We start from the raw sequence: 26,629 nt of genomic DNA, 5'->3' as shown, positions 1-26,629 counted from the left end.
CATAGTCCCAAAACTGTCCTTCAAATTATCTTTATATACTTTAACACTTTTATGTCAATACATTTTTATTAATTCATTTAATTATTGGTCATTTTAAATGTAAGATGGTTTCCAGTTTTATTCATATGTTGACATCTTTGGATTGCACTAAAAATGTAAGTGCAAAACGCATGCTCTGTACAGGCAAGTTATTCTGTTACTATTTTTATTTTTATTTAATTATTTTATCGATATTTATTTTTTATTTTCAAATGTACAGCACTTTGAGCTACATAGTCTGTATGAAATTTGCTATATATATAAAGATTATTATTGTTATTATTATTATTAGCATTCACACCCATTCAAACACTGAGGGACCACCTGCTCTACCTTCTGAGCCACAGTCGTAACTTCAGCAAGCTAGTTAGTATCACAGTTTGTATCTGCAAACAAAGAATCCTCCATGCACACCAAAGTTAGTCACAGAGTTCCACAAGGTTCTGTGCTTGGAACAATTCTTTTCACCTTATATATGCTTCCTTTAGGCAATATCATCAGAATCCATAAACTTTCATTGTTATGCGTATGACACCCAATTATATCTGTCAATCAAGGCAGACAAAACCAACCAGTTTGCTAAACTTCAAGCATGTCTTAAGGACATAAAAACCTGGATTGACCTTCAACTCAGAACAACTCCGAAATCAATTATCTAACGATATAGTGTTTCTAGATGGCATTTCCCTGGCATCCAGCACCACTGTAAAGAACCTCAGAGTTATCTTTGATCAGGATCTGTCGTTTAACTCCCAGATAAAACAAATTTTAAGGAGAGCCATTTTACACTTACGTAACATTTAAAAAATCAGGCAAATCCTGTCTCAAAGCGATGCAGAAAAACTTGTTAATTAATTTGTTACTTCTAGACTAGATTACTTCAATTCATTATTATCAGGCTGCTCTAATAAGTCTCTTGATCCAGAATGCTGCAGCATGTGTACTAACAAAAACTAAGAAAAGAGATCATATTACTCGTGTGCTTCTCTGCACTGGCTCCCTGTTAAATCAAGAATCACATTTAACTTAATCCTCCTCACCTACAAAGCCCAATGGTCAGACACCATCATATCTTAAGGAGCTCATAGTACCCTAAAAACCCCTCTAGAGAGCTGCACTCCCTCAATGCAGGGTTACTTGTGGTTCCTAGAGTATCAAAGAGTAGGATGGGTGCCAGAGGAACCAGCATCCAGTTTCAGTCCGGGGTTAGACACACTCACCACTTTTAAGATTAGGTTTAAGACTTTCCTTTTTGATAGCGCTTATAGTTAGGGCTGGTTCAGGTTTGCCTTGGTCCAGCCCATAGATATGCTGCTATAGGCCAAGACTGCCGGGGGACTACCTAGGATACACTGAGCTCCTCACTCCTCTTCTCTCTCTCCATCTTTATGAATTCATATCCCATTTATGCACATTACTAACTGCTTCTTCCCCGGAGTCTTTGTGCTTTCCACTTGAATGCTGTGTTGGGTAGAGTACAGTGCCACTGTGATATAAACTCTCACTAGACAGTGCAAGATCCAACATGGCCACTCCCATTGGATATTTCTCCTAGGACAAAATTACTTATTTTATTGAACTTTTCTTTTTTTTTTTAAACAATAATCCGGACTACAACAATAATAGACCTGTACCATCTGGAAGTACATTGACACGTGCTTCAGCTCACCCCTTTTTGGCATCTGACATGAAACCATTCTGGACAAGCACACAGTATTAGAGACAATCTAGTTATCAGCAAACAGTTTGTAAAAACATTCAGATTTCAAATTTTCCATTTCTTAGCTGGTGTATCAAACACCATCCATGATTCAAAATATAAACAATAGCAGAAACTCCAAATAATTACAAGCACAACTTTTGCACCATTTTATTTTACTACCATCTGGAACAGTCCTGAATTTCTAGGCACCTAGGATCAACTTAATTTCTGCACATGGACTGATAAATGCATCACAAATCTTCCATAAAATTACCCTGGTTTAATTTTTCCACTTGGTCCAGAAGAATGGCATTGGGAGCAAACACATTTTGGAATATTTGCAACTAACTCATCAGTTCAATGGAAATTTTACATTATGATCACCAACCTAGATCTTTCTACCTTAACCTCAGAATGATTCAACATCCTTTCCTCTAAAATAAAAACCCTATCCATACCATCAATAGAATGTGAACTAGAGCTATTGGTAAATCCTAATGCCGACTTCTGGAACCAGAGTAACTATCCGTCTTCCTGGGCTACAGCATCCCATTATCCCCCTCACTGTGATTACCATGAGACATATCAAGAGTCAATCAAAGTTGATTACTCTTTGTAGACCTAACTATCGCCAAGAAAACTATCCTCATACACTGAAAGTCAAGGTACACCACATGTCGCATACTGGAAAACATTTATTAGAGATGACATCTCAATGGTAAATTGAACCACACCCGTCAGAAACACTGTAGCAGAAACCAATCCATCTAGTCATTTTTCATTATTGTTTTTACAAACCTGTCTAGTTGCAGAAAAATCAGATGGATGTAACAGCTGTATTGTTATGATATTTTCAAAACAATTTCTTGAGGATAACGTTTTGACTTTTGAGGCCCAAATCTGTTGAGGTCTATATAAATCCCGACCACGATCATCTTTTTAGTTATAGGTGATTTTCTGCAAGTTAAAATTAGTCACTGAGCTGCTGAGTAGGGGAGACTAATTTGTGTACGCCCTGGCCGTCAATGAATCCAAGATCAGTAGCTGCGTTTGGTAGTTTTATTTGCAGGATACAAACAAACACGTGTGCCGGATAACACACCTTTAAAAACGTTGTCAGTATTCTGTAACGGTGTACAAAGTCGATCAACAGCGAAAAATAGCGATAACTATTGATAAGTAGCATTCAGCAAAAAATAAGCCTCCCTCTCTCACCCCCTTGCCTTCCATTCACAAAACTAAACAAGTGAACAGCTGATATCCCCATTGCTATCCCCAACCCCACATAACTTATTACCGTAAGTAACCAAAAAAAGGGTGTACAGGGCTACACCTGGCTCCCACAAAAGTAATATTGGGCAATATACGGCCAATACAGATAATTTTGTTTTATTTTACGCTGTTATAGCAGCTGGTATACATGGCTTTTTTTACCATCCTACTGAAAATAATTTCATCCAAATTTTAAATGCTATTTTTTGTTATATGCAGAAAAACACACAATTTGAATGATAAGAATGTATCTAAATATATATTTTCTTATTATTTGTTTTGACAGAAAAAAATCTTGGCAGTATTAGTTTTAATGATATATCTGTTAAAACTCGTGGAACCACAGGAGAAATAGGACTCAAATGCATGACCCAGACAACAGGATAAGGTGTAAGTAAAACCATAATCAGGGGTGGGGCAGAAAAATAACAAATGCGGGAAAACACACTTCGGCAGGAAGTGAAGTGATCTAGATCGAGAGGAGAGGTAAGCAACAGGAAATACTGAAAAGACAAAAATAAAAAAACTTAAATAGTGAATAGGATGAGGCCCGTGCCACCTCTTCGCAACCGCATCGCTCCTACGACTGTGCCATTGACTTCCTCCCTGGATGGTTTCCCCCTAGAGGCCACCTATACTCCCAATGGGCTCCAGAGAGTGTTGCCATGCAAAAGGATATCAACTCTTCCCTCGCGGCTGGTAGTACCCATCCTGCCACTGGCTCTTCTTCGTGGAGAAGAATAAAGAATTAGTTTCTTCGCCCCTGCATCGACTACCGTGGGATTGACATTACTGTAGATAACAGGTACCTCCTTCCTCTCATTTCCTCAGCCTTTGAGCTATTACAAGACGCTTAAGTTTTGACCAAGTTGGAACTCAGAAATGCGTATCACCTGGTGAGGATAAACAGCATTCAACATCCCCAGTTGACATTACGAGTACTTCGTTATGCCTTTTGGTCTAACCAAATTCTCCCGCTGTCTTCCAAGTCCTCCAGTACTTCCTTAACAAATCGGTGTTCGTTTATCTGGATGACGGGGTACTGTCATGTCTCGTCCTTCTTCCTAAATTATCATTCTTCTATGCATGTGTGTGTGTGTGTGTGTGTGTGTGTGTGTGTGTGTGTGTGTGAGGAGCCATGAGAGAAAATGATTAGGTGAAGAGCTGCTTCAGTAGAGCAGGGAGCAGAGAGGAGGCCAAATCAGTTTGGGCTAATTCCAGTTTGAAGCTCATTATGATAATGGTCCTGAGTTGAAACAATTATTTCTCCCCTATTCATTATTTCCAGGTTCTGCCACTAGATTTTAAGACGTAGGCTTAAAATAGAAGGCTATGAACACAGGTGACTTGGTTTTATTCTAACGTGCTGGCTGCTTCGTGCCTGTTTAGGTTTGCCATTTGTCTTAATGCTGTAGCTTGAAACTTGAACCTTGCGGTTTTAAAGGAATAGTTAAACATTTTGTTCGCTATGCTTATTCACTTCTTTTCAAAGAGTAGAATGAGAAAATTGGCAAAGGTGTAGTCCCCCAGAGGCAAAGGTGTAGGGCTGCAGGGAAAACAGGATAGAGCAGTTCGTAATGAATGGGATGCAGCCCTCAAGATCTCCAGCAGGTTCAGGTGTCAGTGGAGCAGGAGGAGGAGCTGGAACTGCCGGGTGAGTCAGGGCTGCTGTTTGCTACTGGGCCTGGGTGGCTAGCGTCACTAGCACCTGCTCATGGGCTGTAGCCAGGCAGAGGATCGAGAAGCCAGCAGGTAGGTACTCACAGGACAAACACACACAATGGCAAGTGTGGCGACACGGTGAAAGTCTCTGGACCAAGGGCACCACAGAAAAGTAGATGGGTACATTCACACTGTAGAGTCGTCGTCGGATGGAAACAACTAGAAACCAAAGGCAACAGGTACCAAGGGCTCAGAATCAGATCTTCAGGTGGGAGACACAAGGCTGGTGAGTTTACCGGGAATCAGACGAGACAGGTAGGTCTGAGGCAGGCAGGGTTGGCAACAATACAATGCAGTACATGTGGTATATTTTCAGGTCTTGCACAATACAGCGAAGGCCCCACGTGTCTTTGTTTTAGATAAGAAGTAGATGTGCAGGACACCAGGGTCCAACGGGCAAAATGTGTAGAATGAGGGGCCCCATACATGATCTGGACTTCAGCCCAAATGTGAATAACATGTACTCTATATAAGGTGGGGTGAGAGCACGAAAAAGTAGGACTCTCACATTCGACTCGAGACCTCCGGGCGCTCTAGACGTCCGTCATGACATGTGTTGCTTGTTTGTAATAAACTTCATTGTACCAGCAAGAACAGTGTCCGCGGAGCATCCTTCCTCATCACTTCAACAGCACTGTCGCATGAAAGATACGACATACAGAACTATAATTCACTGCACATTAATACGCAATATTAAACACCTGCTTTAGAACAAGAAGGTATAACTATACAATAACTATATATTACAATTCATATTAATACATTATTTAAAACAGCTGCTTTAGAGCAAAAAGGTAGAACTATGCTATAACTTCATATATTACACTTTTTATTATTACACAGCTGCTTTAGAATGAGAGGGAAGAACTAAATGGTAAATGGACTGTATTTGTATATCTCTTTCTAGTCTTTTGACCACCCAAAGCGCTTTAACTCTACATGTCATCATTCACATCCATTCATACACTGATGGCTACCATGCAAGGTGCCACCTGCCCATCAGGACCGTCTAATCATTCATTCACACACCGATGGCACAGCCTTTGGGGGCAATTTGGGGTTAAGTGTCTTGCACAAGGACACGTTGACATGTACTAGTGGAGCCGGGGATCAAACCGCCGATACTCTGATTGGAGGACGACCCTGCTCTACCACTGAGCCACAGTCGCCAATACAAACTATTCAATTCAATTCAGTTTATTTTGTATAGCCCAGAATCACAAATTACAAATTTGCCTCAGAGGGCTTTACAATCTGTGCACATGCGACATCCTCTGTCCTTCCCTCACATCGGCACAGGAAAAACTCCCCTAAAAAACCCCTTTAACAGGGAGAAAAAAGGAAGAAACCTATGGGAGAACGACAGAGGAGGGATCCTTCTCCCAGGATGGACAGAATGCAATAGATGTCATGTGTACAGAATGAACAGCATAACAGAGATACAACACATTCAATGTATATGACATAAATGATTCATATAATAAGACTACTTATAATAACAGCAGCAATTATTACAGTAGAATTATAGCCATGAAAAAATTACTATAAAGTAACAATACTGTTACACGACTTATTATTACACTTTATAAAACAGATGCTTTAGAACAAGAAGGTTAAACTATACAATAAAAGTATGCATTGGACTACATTTTATTACACTTTATAAAAAAAGCTGCTTTAGAACGGAAAGGTAGAACTATATTATAACAGTATATATTACACTACATATTATTACACTATATAATATAAACAGAATATAGAACTTTTTTTGCAGGCTAATATTCAGTCAGCTACATTGACTATTAAGGCGTTTGAAGAGTTTCCGGTCATTCGTAGTTTCAAAATGCATCTTTTATTTCGAGGACATTTTCTCTCCGCTTCCTGTCCGTGGAGCTAAGTGTGACGAGCTTGACGTTCGGTGCCGGTGCTCGGAGCAGCGGAGGGAGGAGGAGAGGCAGAGAGAGAGAGCGGGGGACTCAGCAGTGTCTCTCCCCTGCACAGTGTCCAGCAACACGCCGTCGGCAGGTGAGTGAAGCGCCCACGGTTCTATGTCTGCGGGGTTTCCCTGGTTCGATCAGTCAGGCAGGGGGGGGGAGGTAGGGGAAGAGGTGCCCGGTAGTTGACGAGACTAAATGATGATAAGGGAGCGATTCTGAAGTAGTATATATTGCATTTTGTTTAATAAGCCGGTCATGTTCACTTAATAACCAACCTAGATTGATCTGACAGCTCTATTATCTGTCTCTCTGGTGTACTTGAGACAAATGTCTGTCTTTTGAAGAACGAACATAATAATAATAATAATAATCAATCCTTTATTAGTCCCACAATGGGGAAATTATTTCTCTGCATTTAACCCATCCCGGAGGAGCAGTGGGCTGCAATGAAGCGCCCGGGGAGCAACTTGGGGTTAGGTGTCTCGCTCAAGGACACCTCGGCATGTTGCCGGTAGAGGGGCTTGAACCACCAACCTTGTGGTTACGGGACAAGCGCTCTACCTCATGTGCCACAGCCGCCCCAAATACTGTCGCCCAACGTGGGGCTCGAACCCACGACCCTGAGATTAAGAGTCTCATGCTCTACCGACTGAGCTAGCCGGGCAGTAACATGAAGATGTGACTGCTGTCAGTGTGCTGCACTAGATTTTTAGTGATTTCTGGTGGCCCTCAAATCAACCCAATCTCCACATTAGTACATAGACAATCAGTCTTCACAAGCTCATGAGAGTGGACTGTGTTTGGATACATTTTCTTGGTACTCTAACGTATACATTTGGGAATGTATCTTATTGTAAACATATTGAAAAGACCCCAAACCTACAATAATTGATCCTACTATCAAGTAGGCTATAGTGTGTGTACAAGGGCATCATTTTGGCTTGAAGGGTGTGTGGGGAAGGGATGTGTGTGAATTGAATTAAATTTCCCCGCACACCTGCATACATTGGGAACTACAATAACCAATGAACTAATCCGCCAATATAGTACTAAATGTGCTTGTTTAAACCATAACTTTAGATTGACTGATAGATAATGTGTTCTTTGCAACTTCAATAACAACAAACATACAAAATGTATCAAAGAATGTATAACATTAGTTTTTAGAAGTAAAACAGTAAAAAGTTCTATACAAGAGGATGTCAATGAATGTATTAGTCCATGGTGTAGTAAGCTATTATTGTAAGGCATTACGATACCGGAAAGGTATTGCCGTTAAAAACAGTCAGGTCATGAACCTCTTGCAGGCTGTTCAGTCCTTCTCTGAGCTGGTGTCTGTATCAGCAGAACTCTGTTAGAAGAGAACAAGGAGATCTTATTACTGACAAATTATACAGATAAGATTATATTCACCGTCTTCTCTGAATCTGTTTCACCAAAACCATATCAGTTTCTAAGAAATAATTAGGAAGAAACTATTAAGGCGTTTGAAGAGTTTCCGGTCATTTGTCAGTAATAAGATTATATTCACCATCTTCTCTGAATCTGTTATAGCATCTTCTATAATTCACCAAAGAGCATGTGTCAAGGTTTTTTTTTCTTCTTGTTTCTCAATAACTTAAAAACGTCCGGAGTGAGTTACATTTTCTTCACAAGCAACACTTGGACACAACACACTGCTTTTTACAGTTAATCTGCTGTCATCCTGATTTAGCTGCTTATCCATCATCAACTTCTCACAAAACTTCATCTCATTTTATTAACTTACTTTAATTAGGTTTTTGTTTTGGAAGGCTGTCACAGTCTCTCATGCTGCAGTTCCAATCTCTGCTTGAACTGTTATTGATGCGGTGCAGTGCTGTTTTATAATAAAAGCCTTATCAAACAATGTTTAATGACCTATGGTAGAATGCAGAAATGACAATATGAATGGAACTGGTCATGGCTGGCTGACTGATCCCCCTACAAATTGGCTGGAGATCACCTGGAAGTTTCCTGATAATTGTTGCCTATAATTTATGTTGTTTCCAGTAAATTTCACAATATGAAAGTTGTGTTTTCTGTTTGAAAAGTACAAACGTTGGAAGATGTCATGTACTTCCCACCCATCTGTTAAGTGTTTTTTTCTCAAATCTGATCTGGAGCTCCCAGCTGAGAGGTACTAGTTTATTTGCATGTTGTGACGTAGGCTTGCTGTCAGGACACGATGTCTGACTCTGTTCTCTGCCATCATCACGGCTGTTGTTGGACTTTTTTTGACCTAACTCTACATTTCATTTTCAATTAATAAAAGTGACGTTCCTGTCATGTTTTGCATTCGGTGTGCGAGGCAGATCATATGATATTCATGAAAAATTTGGTTCCATTTGATCAATAGTTGGCGCTGTAGCATCATCATCTAACAATAAAGCAAGGAATCTCAGAGTCTGCATCCATGGGATATTTCAAGGACTTCCCCCAAAAGAGAATTATTTTATATAGATATATAACTCCTATAGAACTCCTATGCAGAAACAGAAGATTAGTCACGAGAGCAAGGTTATGGGTTCAGATTGCACAAATTTAAGTTACGCCAGAGCTAAAAGTGGTCAAGTAAACCATTGCAAAGGATAGGGCAGGGTCTAGATAGACCGCAGACAAGCATAGGGGGATCTCGATGGTCCGCAGAACAGGATACAGTGGGTCTAGATAGACCACAGTAAAGTCTGATGGGATCTCAACAGATCACCGAATCGATAGTGGGGGTCTCGACAGACCGCAGGAAAGGATAGGATAGGGAGGGTCTTGTTAGAGAGAACAGAATAGGTTTAGTTCAAGTAAGAACGCAGCTCAGGACACTTGTGGGTCATGTCAGACAGCAGAACAGGACAGTTGTGGTCAATTGAGAGGACAGGATAGGGGTAGAGGTAGACCAGAGTGATATAGTAAGAGTCCCCAGAGATGAATGAGAAATCTGGGTCCCTCTAGACCAGGTCAATACCGACCAGGAAATGAGAAATGGGGTCCTCTGGACCAGGTCACAACCCGACTGGGAAATGAGAAATTGGGTCCTCGGGACCAGGTCACTTCTGACCAGGAAATGAGAAACGGTCACGTTAGACCTGGGGAATGGAAAACGATCACGTTAGATCAGGGAAATGAAAAAGGTCACTTCGGACAAGGTCATGTTGACCACGAAATGAGAAAACGGTCACATAGACGGTGATTTTGAGAATCAGTAAATGGGACCAGCAAATTGCGAACCTAGACACTTCATACCAGCTATTCAGTCTAATGAACATAATACATTACACATTGATGACATATTATCCACCAGAACTATAGTATGCAGAAATAGATTTAGTTAATATAAAAGAACACTAGCATGGATAAAATATTGCTATCACATGCCCTGATACGAATTAAAGAAGGCAATACACGCAAGAAATACATGAAATGACACAACCACCAGTTATATGCATAACTTACCAGATATTTTTAAGAAAGTGATGTCTCTATCCGGGTTAAAGGATTTGGAAGAGGTAGTAAACTTGCCACATCTGAGGAAAGCCATTAAAAATACAGAATCAAGTAAAGCATCCACATAAGGGGAAAAAACTCCTTCTCGGAGTACTGTCACCATCCTGTGCAGCAGAGTCAGAGTAATAGGCTGTCTGTGGTCAGGAACTGGAGGTGAAGCTTTAGTAATGCCTTTCAACAGTAATTTGATGGCTGTGTAACCCGGTTAAAAAGTACCCTACATTGTAATAAAAATGTTAAGATAATAGTTATGTTGATAAATAAGATAAACATTGGGTCTTGTTAAATGCATGGTAGAGTATAATAAATAAGTTTGAAAGGTACAGATGTATAGTTTTATTTTTGTTTTACTTTGAAGAGTTTATGTGGTTAAAGGAAGTAGGATTCGTGGATAAAGGTAATACTGGTTGTTCATTGGTTGGGATAGGTGGGGTCACAGGTGGCAGGAAGTTTGAGAGAGTGTTGTTTACGTTGGGTGGCTTGACGGTTTTGACGAACGGAGTCGCGATGCGAGCATGTGTGAAATCGGATCGTCATGTGAAGATTTGTGAAAGTTTGTGCAAATAAATATGTAGGTGGTGTCTAAGATTATCTACTCGACAATCTGCACCTAAGCTGCAAGTAACTGGAGATATTTCAGCTCGAAGTTTATCGCATAGTTATCCACGTGTTTATGCTAGTATTGTAGCCAACAGAGTGTTTTATTAGCATTCATTAGCAAAGTGAATGGACTATTAGCCACTGTATAGCTAACACAGCTTACGCTATTGGCATTAAGTTATTGTTTTCGACGTGAAGACTCTGAAGATTCATCAGTTGCTGCTACAAACTACCAAGTCAACGTGCAGTGACGGAGTTCATCGGACCACGCGGTACGGACCACGCTATATTGGACAGCTGCCCGCCATCGTGTTCATCGCCAAAGACCGAGAGGCTGGTAAAGCCTTCAGACTCGACTCAGAACTCTTTACCAAGGTACCACACTTTTGTTTTATTGCTCATTTGAGTGAAGACAACTCGTTTGGATTTCCCACGCTCTCCAGCTTCACATCAGGCCTGCACCGAAGGTTTTATATATTGCTTGTGCCGGCTGTGTGAGTGTGTGTGTGCTTGATGAGTGTGGGCCCACTGAGTTTGAATTGAATTGAGTCATATCATAATAATTCTAACTGAAGAGATTATTGTTGAAACTCATGTTATCTTAAGAAATTGTGAAGTGATTGAGACTGAATGTTTTGTTATTTTAAAATTCCCCAAGTAAATCAGTGAAATGTTATATTTCTAAAATGTGATTACAGCGTGGAGTTTGGTCATTTTCTTAGATAGAGGTGTCTAAAGGTAAATTGTTTGCATAAAATGATAATAATAATAGTGACACATTTCATTCAAGGTTAATATAGAAACTCAAGACAACAAAACCTCAAGTATTAGTAATTGTAGAGTGAGTTATATGTTTTAAAGAACTCAGGCCCCTTCCCTGAATAAACTAGGGATAAGTGGGCTACAGCTGCAATAGAAAACAAATTTGGGGAAGCAGAATCATAACACCTAATATTAAATTGAATGCCAGAAATCAAACTGCGGATATATGGAGGTTTGAAATGCCGAACATCAGTGCAGTAGCAAATGAAAGCACACACAGTGTTAATGAGAACCGGTTTAAGAGGCATGCCAACAGAAACACAAAACAAAGCAAAAGTACTCCAAGCAAAATCATAAGTTGTCACGGTGGAAACTGCTAAACCCTTCCTCATATAAAATTTGGCTGACTCCATATATTTTCCCATGAGGCTTTGCTCTAGGAAAGCATCAGGGCTTGACAAGGGGGAACTGTTACTGAGACTGGATTGGCCTCTGGACAGATGCTCCGGAAAGTCTGGAATTTGAAACGGGAAAGTGAATCAGCGAGTGTGTTGTAATGACCAGGAACGTGACGGGCTGTGATAATGAAGTTATGTACTATGGCTGACCATGTGATGCTCCTCATGAAAGGCATGATATATTTTGAGGAGGAGCGCCCTCTGTTGATGATATTGACAACAGCTTGATTATCACACATCATAGAGATGCGCTTGCATTTCCAGTGCCTACCCCAGACAAAGCAGGCCACGGCAACGGGGTAAATCTCACATAGAGCGGAGGACTTTTCGAACTGAGAAAAAGAGTGATTGAATTGATAGAATCCCCCAAAACCCATGGATGGCGCGGCATCCGTATAAAACTTCAGCGAATCAGAGGAATTGACCAGATCGTTGTAAAAAAAAAGTTACGCCATTCCATTGTTCCAGCAGAAGAGACCAAAACCTTAGGTCAGGGCGGCACCCCTCATCGAGAGATATTACATCGTGTAAATTGGACACAGAGGACTAGCAAGCGGCAGATGAAAGAGCTTCCCTGGGGAATGACCCGCATGGCGAAATTGAGATGCCCGAGGAGGGAAAGTAACTGCGGTTTGGTTATGTTTTCCACAGCGCAATATGATTTAGAAATCTCACGGATGCGCTCTAACTTCGCGGTTGGGAGAGACGCTTTCATCTCTACTGAATCGAGTGTGATGCCCAGGAACTCCAGACGTGTGTCTGGACCCATGGTTTTCTCGTCTGCCAGAGGAATACCGAGGGAGCGGAAACCATGTTTCAGATTAAGCAGCGGTGAACCTGAGTTGTCATGCGGGGCATCTACCAACAGAAAATCATCCAGCAAGTGAAGGACTGAGGGGACCTTAACTTTATTAAGCAGGATCCAGCAAAGTCCTTCGGAAACTTGGGTGAATATATACGGGCTGCTCCGGCACCCGAAAGTCAAACGCACCCCGAAATAGAATTTGGAATCCCACCTGATTCCGAAGAGATGCCACTGTGACGGATGAATAGGAACTATTTTAAATGCATCTGTAATGTCTGCTTTTGAAAGCCAAGCGCCTTGCCCAGCTAGCTTTATTAATTGAATAGCATTGTCGACAGAGGCGTAGTGAAGGGAAAAACAGCTCGGAAGGGATGAGACTGTTAATGCTTGAAAATGAGCCGGAGCGGGGAGCGGACGGATCGAAAACTTTTCTTTCCTTAGTATTTTCCTGTGGCTACAATGAAGAGGACTTGAAAGGGCCGATGACGTATTTCTTATTAACCTCTTTCTTGAGCAGCTGAAACACCACACCTGGATCGTTTACCGCTGATTGCAGTTTTTTGCCACATACGTTTCGGTAGACAATGTGAGGACTCACCATGGCGCTGGGGAAAAAAGGATCGAGAATGAGTCAGAGCGGGCCCGGGGGGAGGAGGCTGGAACGCCGCAGCAGGGCATAGTGGGGCTGTGTGGCCCGAAAAACCCGCCGAAATTACAGGACATGACTTGAGTGCCACCTGCGACCATGAGCAGTAACTCGGTGTCCAGAACGGACCAGTTCAGGCAGGAATTACGGTATATTGAATTAGGTAAAGGGCAGCTTTGCTGGAGAAAGCTTTATGGTACTGGTAGAAGATGTTTCTCCCATATTTCAAGTGAAGATCGCCGATTAAAGCCATGTAGCTGTCTAGCTCCTGTCTTCTATCCGGGTAGGCAGTGCAAATCACGTCACGGTATACGCCGTAAGATATTAAGAACTGCCCGATCGATAGGTCTCTATTTAACCGTGGATCTGCCGACTTAAACACCGCAGAGATTTTATCACACTGGGGGGATGGCAAGATGATGCTGACCAGATTAATGTTTTTACCTTGCAGGATTTTAGACCTAAGACGCGTATATATGTTAGCTGCTTGTGGGATGTATGGCCTACCCAGTGGAGGAGCGGGAATTGCCGATGCCAGGGAATGTTGGGCGACTTCCATTGGAGTGGATGTGGAAGCCTGACCTTCCACGAGCCTGTTTGCCGCATGGAGGCTTGGGTGGTGGCTACGGTGGCTGATGTAGTTGCCGCTTTTTCCAGGGATTGGAGGGGTGCATCGATGGTCTGGATCGAGCTAACCAGCGACTGTAGGGTGGAGATGACGGCGTTGTCTGCATTAGATGGACCTGGAGTTGCTGGTGGAGAAAGATTAAGGCCAGCGACGTACTTTCTCTTCGCCTGTGGAGCTTGTGATGAGCCGGATTTCTTCGCGTTTTTACGCCTGGGCGTGGGTGCTGGGGAGGGATCGACTGGATCGCTAACAGTAAGCCTCACTAGCTCCCGAAGCTGGGAGAGAGGAAGACCTGGAGCTGGAATAATGCCTCGATCTTCTAGCTGAGCGAGGAGGGCTTCGTGCTCGTCCGAGGGGGAGCCGCTGCGCTAAGCGAGTGCTCCTGCGACGGTCGCCGGCCGGGCTGAATGCGGGCTGCGGCTGATTCTCGATTTTGCCACTTGACCCTCCCCGAAAAGGATCGAAGTCGGAATCTGACATCGTCTTTGTTATCAGCAACGCTATGCTACAAAAGGTAAGGACAATTTTTACCATATGCATCTGCTTCACGTCTGAATTATGCTGCAATGACAACTGACCACAGCAGAGAGCATCTTTTTAAAGTTTGACAGCAACGCTGCGATTGGCTAAAGGCAACCGTGGCCGAAACTGGTTGGTTAACTTTACGTGAACGCCCCCCAATCACCTGATAGCGTATTCACGGTGACAGAGTGAATGAGTATATGAATGAACAGGAATGTAAAGCTAGTCTTCCTGACTGAACTTTCGCTAAGCTTCATTTATTTATACTTTCTCTGCGGCCCGGTACCAAGGGTACGCATCATCATCATCATTCACTGTCACGACCTGGCTCTGAAGCCATGACAAAAGCGAAGGAGACGCAGACTGAAGGCAAATAATAGTAGTTTATTTACATAAAGTTGACGGCATAAGGGCTACATGGTGGTGTAGTGGATAGCACCATCGCCTCACAGCAAGACAGGCCCGGTTTAAATTCCCGGTGTCCCTGTGTGGATGTGAGCGTGAATGGTTGTCTGTCTATATGTCAGCCCTGTGATAGTCTGGCGACCTGTCCAGGTGAACCCTTCCTTCACCCAATGACAGCTGGGATCAGCTCCAGCCCCCCGCGACCCTTAACAGGATAAGCGGTTATGGAAAATGAATGATTGTTTGTAATCCGGCCGATGACGGTGGTTTCATCTACAAGTTCTATCCATGTTTGTGGTAGCATTCGTGGGTGAACAGTGTTCATCACTAGAGAGGAGGTGGTGCTGGGGTCTGTTTGTGAGGAAGTCTAATAACCAGTTACAGAGTGAGGTACACAAGTCCAGAGTGCTAAGTTTACCAATCAGGTAAGCAGAATCAAGGGAGATTGTGTTGAATGCTGAAAGATCCAATGTGATGGCGTGATTGCGTCAATTGGCAACACACGTCTTTATTTTGTCAGTTTGTGAAAGACGGCTATAAAACACAAGCCCACTTTGACATAGCAAACTGTTCAGTCACTTGGTCATTTCTCTCAGAGCACACAGCAACGTAATACCATTAAATAGTATAGCCTGCAAAGTTCACGATATAAAGTTTCCCATAAGTGACTACCATAAATAAAACTCTTCCCTCCTTTAACAGTTGTCATCCCAAGACAGTCCTAATATCCACAAATGCCTGTAGGAATTTTGCACTATGTGTATTATGAAATGACACTCAAAAGACTGAACATGGAGAAAGACCAAACTATTAAAGTTTTGGAATGTCGAGTGGCCGACCTGGAGCAATACTCCCGCATGAACAACGTAATCATCAGCGGGCTGAAGACCAGACACCGGTCATACGCCAGTGTGACAGCCCCGGAGAACGGCCCCGCGGGGCGGGAGGGAGACCACTCTGAGTCGGAGACGGAATCGCTGGAGCAGCAGGTGGTCGGCTTCTTGGGGAGTAAGGGGATCTCTGTTGACAGGAGCGACATCGAAGCCTGTCACACTCTGCCTACGAGAACCAAGGGAGCGACACCAGTGATCATCATTCGCTTCACCAACAGAAAGAACAAGATTTCGATCCTAAAACAGGGTCGGAAACTAAAAGGAACGGAGGTGTACATTAACGAACACCTCACCAGGAGGAATGGTGAGATCGCCAGGCGCGCACGCATCCTGAGGAAGCAAAGCAAGATTCAGTCTACATGGACTGCTAGCTGTAAAGTGTTCATAAAGCTGAATGGTACGACGACTGCAGAAGACGGAAAAGTCATGGTCATTAATGACATTGGTGATCTTGACAGATTCGATGTCTGAGGTAGGCTACTAATCATGACATACTCTGGACACATCACACCGGTACCTATAACACAAATGATTGCCGATTATGATACACTGGAACTGAAAACATTTGAATATACGGAGCACAATCTACAAGACATGGAAGACAATATCGACCCGGAAAATAACTTCTTCTGTAATATCAATGCCGACTGCGGCTATTACACAGCTGAACAGTACAATAAGTCCATTAAGGCAGATCAGAAACTTTCCATGATTCATTTTAACAGTAGAAGTCTGTATGCAAATTTCCAAAACATTAAGGAATATTTGCGCCAATTTTCACAACCATTTAACATAATCGCAATATCAGAAACTTGGATCAACCCTGAAAGGGGTGTGGATTTTGAAATAGAGGGCTATGAACTGTACTACAGAAACAGAGAGAACAAGACTGGAGGAGGTGTGGCTCTGTATGTGGACAGAAACCTTAATTACAAGGTGGTTAATGAAATGACAACTGCAATCGGAAATGTATTAGAATGTCTAACTGTTGAATTCTGCATGGAAAATAAGAAGAATGTGATTGTTAGCTGTATTTATAGAGCACCGGGTTCCAATATTGATATATGCAAGGAATGGTTGGAAAAAATTTACACAATGTCAAAGCAAAAGGTCATATTTATCTGTGGGGATTTTAATATAGATCTTCTTAATCCCAATAACCACAAACCAACTGAAGACTTTATCAATACAATGTACAGTTTAAGTCTCTATCCAAAAATCACCAGACCAAGCAGGATAACATCACACTGTGCCACATTGATAGACAACATATTTACAAACGTTATTGACAATAATACAATAAGTGGATTAATGATCAATGACATCAGTGACCATCTGCCAGTGTTTCTTGTTTACAATAACAACTACAAGAGGGAAAAACGGGAGAGTGCATTCAAGTACAGAAGGGTACGGACAGATGAGGCAATAAATGCTTTAAAAAATGAATTATTAAATCAAAATTGGGAACTATTATACAAAGAAGAAAATATTGATAAAGGTTATGAAATATTCTTAGGGATATTTAAATTGTTGTATGATAAATATTGCCCAATAAAAGAAATCAAAATGAAATTTAAATATTCAGATAGTCCATGGATAACTAAAGGATTACAAAATGCCTGCAAAAAGAAAAATACACTATATAAAGAATTTATAAAGCTTAGAACCAAAGACGCAGAAAATAAATATAAGAAATATAAAAATAAACTTACTAACATTATGAGAATTAGTAAGAAAGAATATTACAGAAAATTAATAGATAATAATAAAAACAATATTAAAGGTCTATGGAATATACTAAATAATGTTATTGGAAATGGTTCTAGACAAGTTAATTATCCACATGAGTTTATTGAAAATGATATGACTATTGACAATATGGATGATGCAGTAAATGGCTTCAACCAATATTTTGTAAATGTGGGACCAATACTGGCTGAAAAAATCCCTGTTCCTGTGAGATCTGATGACAGCAATTATGATTTCATAGACATTAATCCAAAATCAATGTTTCTAACAGCAGTGGAAGAGAGTGAAATTATAGAGATTGCTCATAAATGCAAAAGCAAAACTTCAACTGACTATTGTGACATTGACATGAAAATAGTCAAAGAGGTAATTCACGGAATTTCGAAGCCATTAACGCATATCTGTAACTTATCATTTAAAACTGGTAAATTCCCCAAAAAAATGAAAATTGCAAAAGTCATACCGCTGTATAAAACTGGAGACAAATACCACTTCACAAACTACAGGCCTGTTTCACTGCTTCCTCAATTTTCAAAAATTTTAGAAAAACTCTTTGCTGACAGATTTAACAAATTCATCAATAAACACAATTTACTAACTGACAGCCAATACGGATTCAGACCCAACCGATCCACTTCATTAGCAGTCATTGAGCTAATTGAAAAAATAACAAATTCCCTGGACCAAAAGAATTATGCAGCTGGTGTTTTTATTGATCTCAAAAAAGCATTTGATACCATAAATCATGACAGATTAATCAATAAACTAGAACGATATGGTATCAGGGGGTTGTATTAAACTGGCTGAGGAGCTATCTACAGAACAGGCAACAGTTTGTGAAGATGGGTGAACATATGTCATCTTGTTTGGACATTGTCTGTGGGGTCCCCCAGGGGTCAGTATTGGGGCCAATTCTTTTTATTGTCTACATCAATGATATATGCAAAACATCAAAGAAATTACAATTTGTGTTATTTGCAGACGACACTAATATTTTCTGTACGGGAGAGGACTTACAGCAGCTTCTGGAGTTAATTACAACTGAAATGAGCAAATTAAAAAGTGGTTTGACAATAATAAATTGTCATTGAATCTAAGTAAAACAAAAATCATGTTGTTTGGAAACTGTAATTTAAATAATGACGTAAATGTTAAGATTGACGGTGTTGATATTGAAAGAGTGTATGTATATAAATTCCTGGGTGTGACAATAGACCATAAGCTCAGCTGGAAACCTCACATAAAACATGTTAAATCTAAACTGTCACGAAGCATCTCAGTCCTGGGTAAAGCAAAGCATATATTGGATCACAACTCATTGCATATTCTTTACTGCTCAATGATCTTACCTTATTTAAATTACTGTGTGGAGGTCTGGGGGACCACTTACAAAAGCTCACTGCTACCACTAGTCACACTTCAAAAACGAGCCATAAGAATAATCAATAAAGCTGGATATTATGATCACACCAACCTCCTGTTTTTACATTCCCGTATCATAAAGTTCAATGACCTGGTTGAATATCAAGTTGCACAAATCATGTTCAAAGCTAGAAATAAACTGCTACCAGGTAACATTCAAAAACTTTTTTTGACAGAGAGGGGGTTACAATTTGAGGGAACAGTTAAACTTTAAGACACTGGCTGTACGCATGACTTTAAAATGTCATTGCATCTCAATTGGGGGTGTGAAACTGTGGAATGGGATGAACAAGGAGCTAAAGCAATGTCCAAACATGATCCAGTTTAAAAAAAGGTTCAAAGCAAGGATTTTCAAAAGGTACAGGGATGAGGGACAGAAGTAAGAAGGAAAATATAAAAAAATAAATAATAATATTAATATATATATGAAATAATATATCAAATATAGTATAAAGAGAGATTATGAGGAATACAGGAAGTATATATTAATTAAATAAATATTAATTATTGAACTGTGGAAAAGGGGTAGGATTAAATAAGTGTTACACTTCTTCCTACTCCTTTTCAGACATATCAATTGAATGTATGTAATTTTTTTCTTTAGTGAAATAATTGGCACATCGCTTTTGTTTATTGTAGTGTCATGTTTTTTATTTTGTTTGGTGTTATTTGCGATGTTTGATTTGTATTTTGATATGTCTGAAATAAATAAATGAAATTGTGTGTGTGTGTGTGTGTAAGAGAGCGAGAAAGGTGTGTTGGTATCAGCATCTCCAGCAGATGTGAAGCAGCCTTTTATGTGATGATGGATGATGGATGATGGATCAGATCTTTTGAATCCAGACACGGTTTGCAGTGATAAACAGGCATTAGACTAATCTTCATGGGCTTTACGGTGCTGGAAAAGCAGCATCCAATGCAGCCATCATCATGGTCTATCTCACATCTGACAATGATTTTTGTCATATTGGAGTCATTTTCTTAGTGCATGTAAATATCCATGTGGCAGTTGTTATTTTTGTTTTGTTCTCGTTGAGGCAGATGGTTTGAACAATTTGATAGAGGTTTTAAATGCAGGAATGCATCACTGTAGTTTTTCCAATAGTCATTAAATCTTGTCAAGCCAGATCAAGATGCTACATAATTGTACAATATGTATTGAATTATTGTAAAACTCTGCATTATAGGACAACAAATTATCAGAAAAAAGTGAAACAATGAAATCACGAAAAGTGCAACTTGTCTTTTGTTTTGTTTTTTCCAGCCTGCAGTTTAAATCCAAAGGTATTCTGTTTAGTGTCATAAAAGTTGAGCTGAAATAATTGGTTGATTAATGAATTAGTCAATCATGTGAAAATTAATCAATATAAATGTCAAATTGATACATTACTGTTCAAAAAATTGGGATGTCATGCCAGTGTTCGCATTATTGGAAATGGATCTCAGAATATCAGCTAAACATACTATGGACTAACAAATTCCAGTTTAAACCTGTTCAATCTAAACTCTGAGTATACTGCAAAGGGCCCAAAGAAAAACGGCTACCCAAAATATTTAGAGCCCAGTGGCATCGTTTCAGTTCAGTGGCGAAAGTCACATACAATATTCTTACGACAGCATTCTCCGCTGGCATGTAAAACTGTGAGGACATCAACTAAAAGTAAGTTTGAATCATTTATTTAGGGCCCATGCACAAAGATTATAACTTTTCTGCTGCGCATCGCATTTTTTAGGGAATTGGGATGCTGGAAAAGTAAAATAATACCTGGCCCACGCTTCAAAACTAGCTAACATTGCAAATTCTGCCATGATTAGGCTCAAATCCAATTAGCATGGATTAGTTGGGCTGCATGGGGACCAATAAGTATAAAATTGACCTCCCCACTCTTCTTCAATGGCAGTGCTATGTGAAGAAAGTATATTTTCTCGACACAGGGTTGTGTTAACCCTGGCACAAGTTGTTGCTTTACTGCCAATTCCGCCGTCGGGGCTCTATTTCCGCATTAGATGACATAACAGTTTCCACCGCTCTGGGAAACAAGAGCTTTATATCCCTTATTCGCTGCAAGAAGACTCTTTTACGTGTTCCGTCGTATTCTGGTGAAGGGTTCGTAGCTAGAATTCAGCGCTCTGGGTTTTCAGGGGTCGAAAAAGTGACCTAGGTTAAGGTGCGGCGCTCTTAGAAGCGAGGCTAAAGCTGGGGACGTTTGGCCGGTGCCTCCTGCTGGTAAATGACACAGTCTAAGAGGCCAAGAGCAGTTACATGTTTTTGACCAGGATTCCCATGTCTCTTAGATTTGTCACTGTTTTTACAATGCTTGAAAGGTCTTGAAAATTATGCGGCGCACATTTACCTCACATAAATGCTGAGCTATTTCTGCTGCTGACGTCTCTAGATAGCATGTAACATGGGAAGTACTAGCTGACTTGAAAGAAAAATGTAAACAAATCACTAAAGAACACGATGTGGTTTCAAAGAAAAGCTTTATGAAGCCAGGTGCTGGTATATATCCAGCTCTGCCATGTGTTGTGTCCAACATGACTCATTCACATGGAGCCCTCAGCCAAGCCTGGGCCACATCTGACTGCACTGGCTCCGCAGTGAGCAGGTGCTGCCATGACATGACACAACTAAACGTTTCCTTTAGTGTGTTGCTGTCAGAATAGGCACAGTCATGCTCTCATGGCACAAAAGCTTTGTGTAAACTTGCTCTGGGTACTGTAGTGTAATCTGAGCATGCACGAGGCCTTTATGCTCCATACCCTGTTCATTGTAATATTCTCTGAAACACCTGAGGGAGTACAAAAACATTAACTGCAAAGAATCAAAGAGGACTGTTACCAGCAAAAAGCCTTAAACCAACCTTCACAATGACGATGAGGGATTTTAATTATCTGTAAACTCATATCTCATATTCATGGAGTACTTTATTGCCCTTATTTATACAGGCCCTGTTAAGAACAAAACAAGTATTAAATGCATTATAAAGAAACAAATGTTAAATATCCTGGATACAATTTGATTTGTCTGCAAAATAATGACTCAAATGCAGATTTATAAGACCACCTGTTTCTAAAGGATCTGAAAACTAATTGGCCTTCTTTGTATAATCTCTAGACATGCAAATAGTGCTTTTATTAGTGAACTATTTGTAACATGTGTCACGTTATTGTAGGACCAAGCACTGCGACCACTTGGAGACCCTTGGCACATGACTGCAGACATGCATAATTACGTCTTTTTCTGATGCGCCGACTTCACTACTCAGAGTATAAACTAAGCTTAATACACTTGCAGTGATTCAGCACTGTCTCACTGTTTGTGTATTGACTTATGCAAGGTCACATTAGGGCTTGGGTGAACCTTGGTGTGAACTCAAAGGAGGCTTTGCTTTACTTTGTGTTTGTTTTTATCTGTATATTCCATTGAATCAGAAAATCCCCCATTGCTAGAACTATGCAAGTGTATCAGAGGGAGATCCTGGCTGTCTATCAAGCTGTAACAAAAGAACAATTGATTTCGGAAGAGGAGTTAAAATGTTACAAGCTTACTTCCTCCTGACACTGTGGTGATTTAAAGTAGCCTAGAGCCTGTCAGCAGATTGGAGCTGACCTTAATCCACTCCCAGTGATGAAGCCATGACGCGACACCACCTATGACACAAAAGGTCACATCAGTCATATCTTTTCAGCTTCAGTTGTAAAAAGGAAATATTCAGCTTACTGACTGCAAATAGTGAGTGCATGGTGAGAAAAACTGTCAGTACTTGTTTTGTAAAGTTCATACAGGTTGTCACCTCCCCTATGCCGTTAGCTACAGAAAAGATTTCAAATTAACTCCCATTTTACATCCCATTTCTTTCATTTGAACATGTTGGTTTTATTGTAAAATCTAAAGATGCAGTGATAATTGTATTAATCTATAGACCCCCCAGGTTAAACAGTGGTTTTAACTAAGAGTTTGCTGAGTCACTATCGCATTTTACATCAAAGTATGACAACAATTCTTATTTTAGGGGATTTTAAGACACATGTCAGTGGCCCTCCCCAGACTTAAGTCACCAATTTTGTGGATACTGTTATGACTGGTGAACCACAGGGAAAAAACAGGACACAATTGCACAGGCAACACAGACGATAAGGTGTAGGGTTAAAACAGGCAAACAGATCAGGCTAAAACATGGTCAAGGAAAAACAGGCAGAGATAAAAAAGAAAACAGGAACACTAGGAGAATCACCAGAACACTTGACACAGAGGAAGAAGACAAACTGGCCCAGAGACAAGGGAACACAGGGTTTAAATACACTGGGAGGTGTAGGTGATTAGACACAGGTGGGATCAATCAGGGGCGGCGTAGACAATCACAGTGGTGGGAAAACACACAAAGGCAGGAAGTGAAGTGACCTGAAACGAGAGGTAAGTAACACAAAATAAAACAGGAAATAATGATTACTAATCAAATAAGGAATACATCACTTTGGGAAAGGACGAGACATGAAAGATACCCTTGAATCTTTTAACCTCATTCAGGCTACACAGGAGCCCACACACTCAAAGGGACACACTCTCAATCTAGTTATTTACAGCGGTCTCTGCCCTGACAACTTGAGACAAAGGATATGTTAGTGTCTGATCACAAAGCATTTTTATTCCAGCGGTTTTATTCCATCCACTACCAGTTATTCTGACTTCACCTGAGCTTTTTACACTGCTTCAGCTGCCTTTAATCCTCATTTAATTTAAGGAAGCTGGTCTTTGGGTGGGACGGCTCTTCTGTGTGGAGTAGGAACGTTATCCCATGTCAGCGTGAGTCTTTGTCCATAGAAATGTTGACCCTTTCATGAGCCAGCTCACAGCCTTAGATCCTTGCAATCAGGACCCCTTGGCTTTGGAACAAACTGCCAGAGGAAATAAGGCTTGCAGAATCACTAATCTCTTTTTAAAACACTTCTTAAGACCCATTTTTGCAGACTGGCTTTTTTCAAGGTTATATTTAAATAAAGTTATTTTTATTAATATTATTGTCATTATTGTGCAGCAAAGTTAAGTATTGTGAAAGAAAAAGTATACAGGGGCCGGCACTCTTAAAATTAGGAGACAAAATCAGGCAATTCATTCTGACATATGTTTTAGGCTACGATCCAGAGCAGGGGCATGTGGTTGGATTACCAGAGTCTGGGTTTGAGTGGGTTTTATGTGACGGGGGGTTTTATCAATTATTGCATCTAATTTCTCGCTGAAGGCTGGATTGTACAGTTTACCTTCACTCACCCATAACAAGACTGAAGTGTTTAGCCATGCTTTGATCTCAATGCTAATGTTTACATTACAATTCTAACATGCTGATGCTAAGCAGGTATACTGGGTGTTTCTCAATGTCAAGGAAGGATCCTTTAACAGTCGGATTTTCAGGATACTACGTCATTGAATCTCACTGAAGGACTGTTCCAATGTCGAGGATCTTTCAAATTCTACCAAGGAATTTGTCCCTGTTAAGAGGATTTTAGAAGATGCATGTGTGTAATATACACATTCTTGGAGGTTGCCAGACCCACTGAAAGCTCAACTATGGGGGGATTATGGGGGGTCTCTAAAATATAAAATAAAATATTTGTCACTTGCAATTGTCTCTAAAACTTTCTTTTGAAAGCTAAAGCTACTATGTCCATCAGTATTGATTATTATATTTGAAAACATTTATTCACATACTAATTATATACTAAAATATTTTCTGCTGTAAGTGACACATCCTGCCAGAGCGGCAACAGGTTGAGCGAATAGAGCCTGTTGTCTATTCTGCATATCCCAAAGCACTAGGTAGGGGAACCCCCTGATGCCACATAGTGTTTTGCACACTGGGAAATACGCTAGGAACCTTTCAGTTATATCACCTCAGCCAAATTTAAGTTGAGACATTACATCTACAAGGTGTAATTAAAAAGATTGTTTCGACTTTCGTTGCACAGCGACAGACTCGTTCAACTAGCTATTAATAGCAATGAGGCCGGCAAATGCAGAGAGACAACAGGGAAGAGACGGCATATTTTCACATCCAACTCTGACATATTTTACTTAATGAATCAACAAACTTTATCCACCTGAAAGAGCTTTTTCTCTTCCCCTCCCTTCCTCCTCCCTAAACCCTGAATTTGCCCATGCTGCGTTCCAATTACTCCATGCTGTCTGGACTGCACCTCCTTATCGCTCCGGCAGGAGAGGGAGAGGGAGTGAGAGAGAAGTATTCAACTGAGCTTATCAAAATGCTAATGAAACATTAAGTCTTCCTGAGAATAGGAGACTGAAATAAATAATTATAAAAAATCCGCCTTTGTCATCTTGGAAAAGTTTTACTATTTCCCCTCAGGATTGCCAGATGCTCAGGTGAAACTTTTTGAGCATTCTTCATTCCAGTGCAGGTTGTTTGGGGTGAGAGGCATCGGAGCCCAATGTCCCACAGCACCCTCAATCATTCTGAGTTGGAGCTTCAAAAGGGAAATAATGGGAAATTCCTGGAACAATGACTGGAAACAGGAGTAGCTGGATGTGTTGATGGACCTGATGCGACCTTAACTTGATGTGTACATTTTAATCTGGACATAAAGTCTGCAGTGATTGTGTAAATATGTTTAGGTGGTATTTAATTGTCAAGTGCAACTGAAGCCTCCTAAGAATAGTTAAGTTAACCATGTCTAACATGAGGATCTGACTAGTAGTAGGTTGACATGTCATGTCCTTGATTAAGTTGGTTAAGAGGTTCGCTCAAACTGTACTGTATGTAAGAGTGTATGTAAGAAATGATTTCGTCCACTGGGTTGTGTACTGCTGCTTTAAATTCTAGAGTTCAGAGTTTAGCCATCTTAGTTTCTGCCTGTCGCCATCCTGGATTTTTGCACCCAAAAGTAAGTACAACTGACTGCTGAATAAGATTTTTGAAGGCGACCAAAATTCTGCAATTAACTAATATGAAGTCAAACACACTGAAAGAGTTAAAGGTCTAAACGAAAACATTGACATCTCTCAGACCGGACAACTCCGTGGTGTCGACCTGACAATCAGTGTGTAGCCCCGTCCTAAAACATACCCTGCTTTATGGTCTATTTGACTCTAAATGGACCATAATCTACTCAATGACCATGATGCTGTATTGAAGAAGACTTGAAACTAGAGATTGAGACCATAAACTCATGTCTACAATGTTTACTGAGGGGATTAATCAAGAGAGAAGTAGAGTATTTTTCTCATAGACTTCTATACAACCAGAGGAGTCGCCCCCTGATGGAAAGTAGAGAGAATGCAAATTTTAAGACATGAAACATTAACTTCACTTTTCAGACCTGCAGGTTGTAAGGTTGAGCTCAAAACACACAATTTTTAATTAATCTAGAGTTAGGACTCTTAGAAACTTCTAATGTTAAATAATGAAATAAATACAGTATATTATTTGGACTCCTCCAATGAATCGCCACCTTATCGTGGTGGAGGGGTTTGTGTACCCCAGTGATCCTGAGAGCTGTGCTCTGGTAGGGTCTCCCAAGGCAAAGTGGTCT

General features: G+C 40.6%; 1 non-coding gene and 1 pseudogene across 1 annotated transcript; both read right to left on the bottom strand.

Annotated features, from left to right (window-relative positions):
* Nucleotides 1-7,263: 7,263 nt before the first annotated feature.
* trnak-cuu (transfer RNA lysine (anticodon CUU)) lies at nt 7,264-7,336 on the bottom strand. The gene has a single exon. It is a non-coding gene; the product is annotated as a tRNA-Lys (tRNA).
* Nucleotides 7,337-11,989: 4,653 nt separating this feature from the next.
* On the bottom strand, nt 11,990-14,570 carry LOC129099088 (uncharacterized; annotated as a pseudogene).
* Nucleotides 14,571-26,629: the final 12,059 nt, after the last annotated feature.

This window comes from Anoplopoma fimbria, chromosome 11, assembly GCF_027596085.1.
Source record: "Anoplopoma fimbria isolate UVic2021 breed Golden Eagle Sablefish chromosome 11, Afim_UVic_2022, whole genome shotgun sequence".
Classification (NCBI taxonomy): domain Eukaryota; kingdom Metazoa; phylum Chordata; class Actinopteri; order Perciformes; family Anoplopomatidae; genus Anoplopoma; species Anoplopoma fimbria.
The sequence above is the reverse complement of the archived record's forward strand: the minus strand, read 5'-3'. Positions and strand labels throughout refer to the sequence as shown.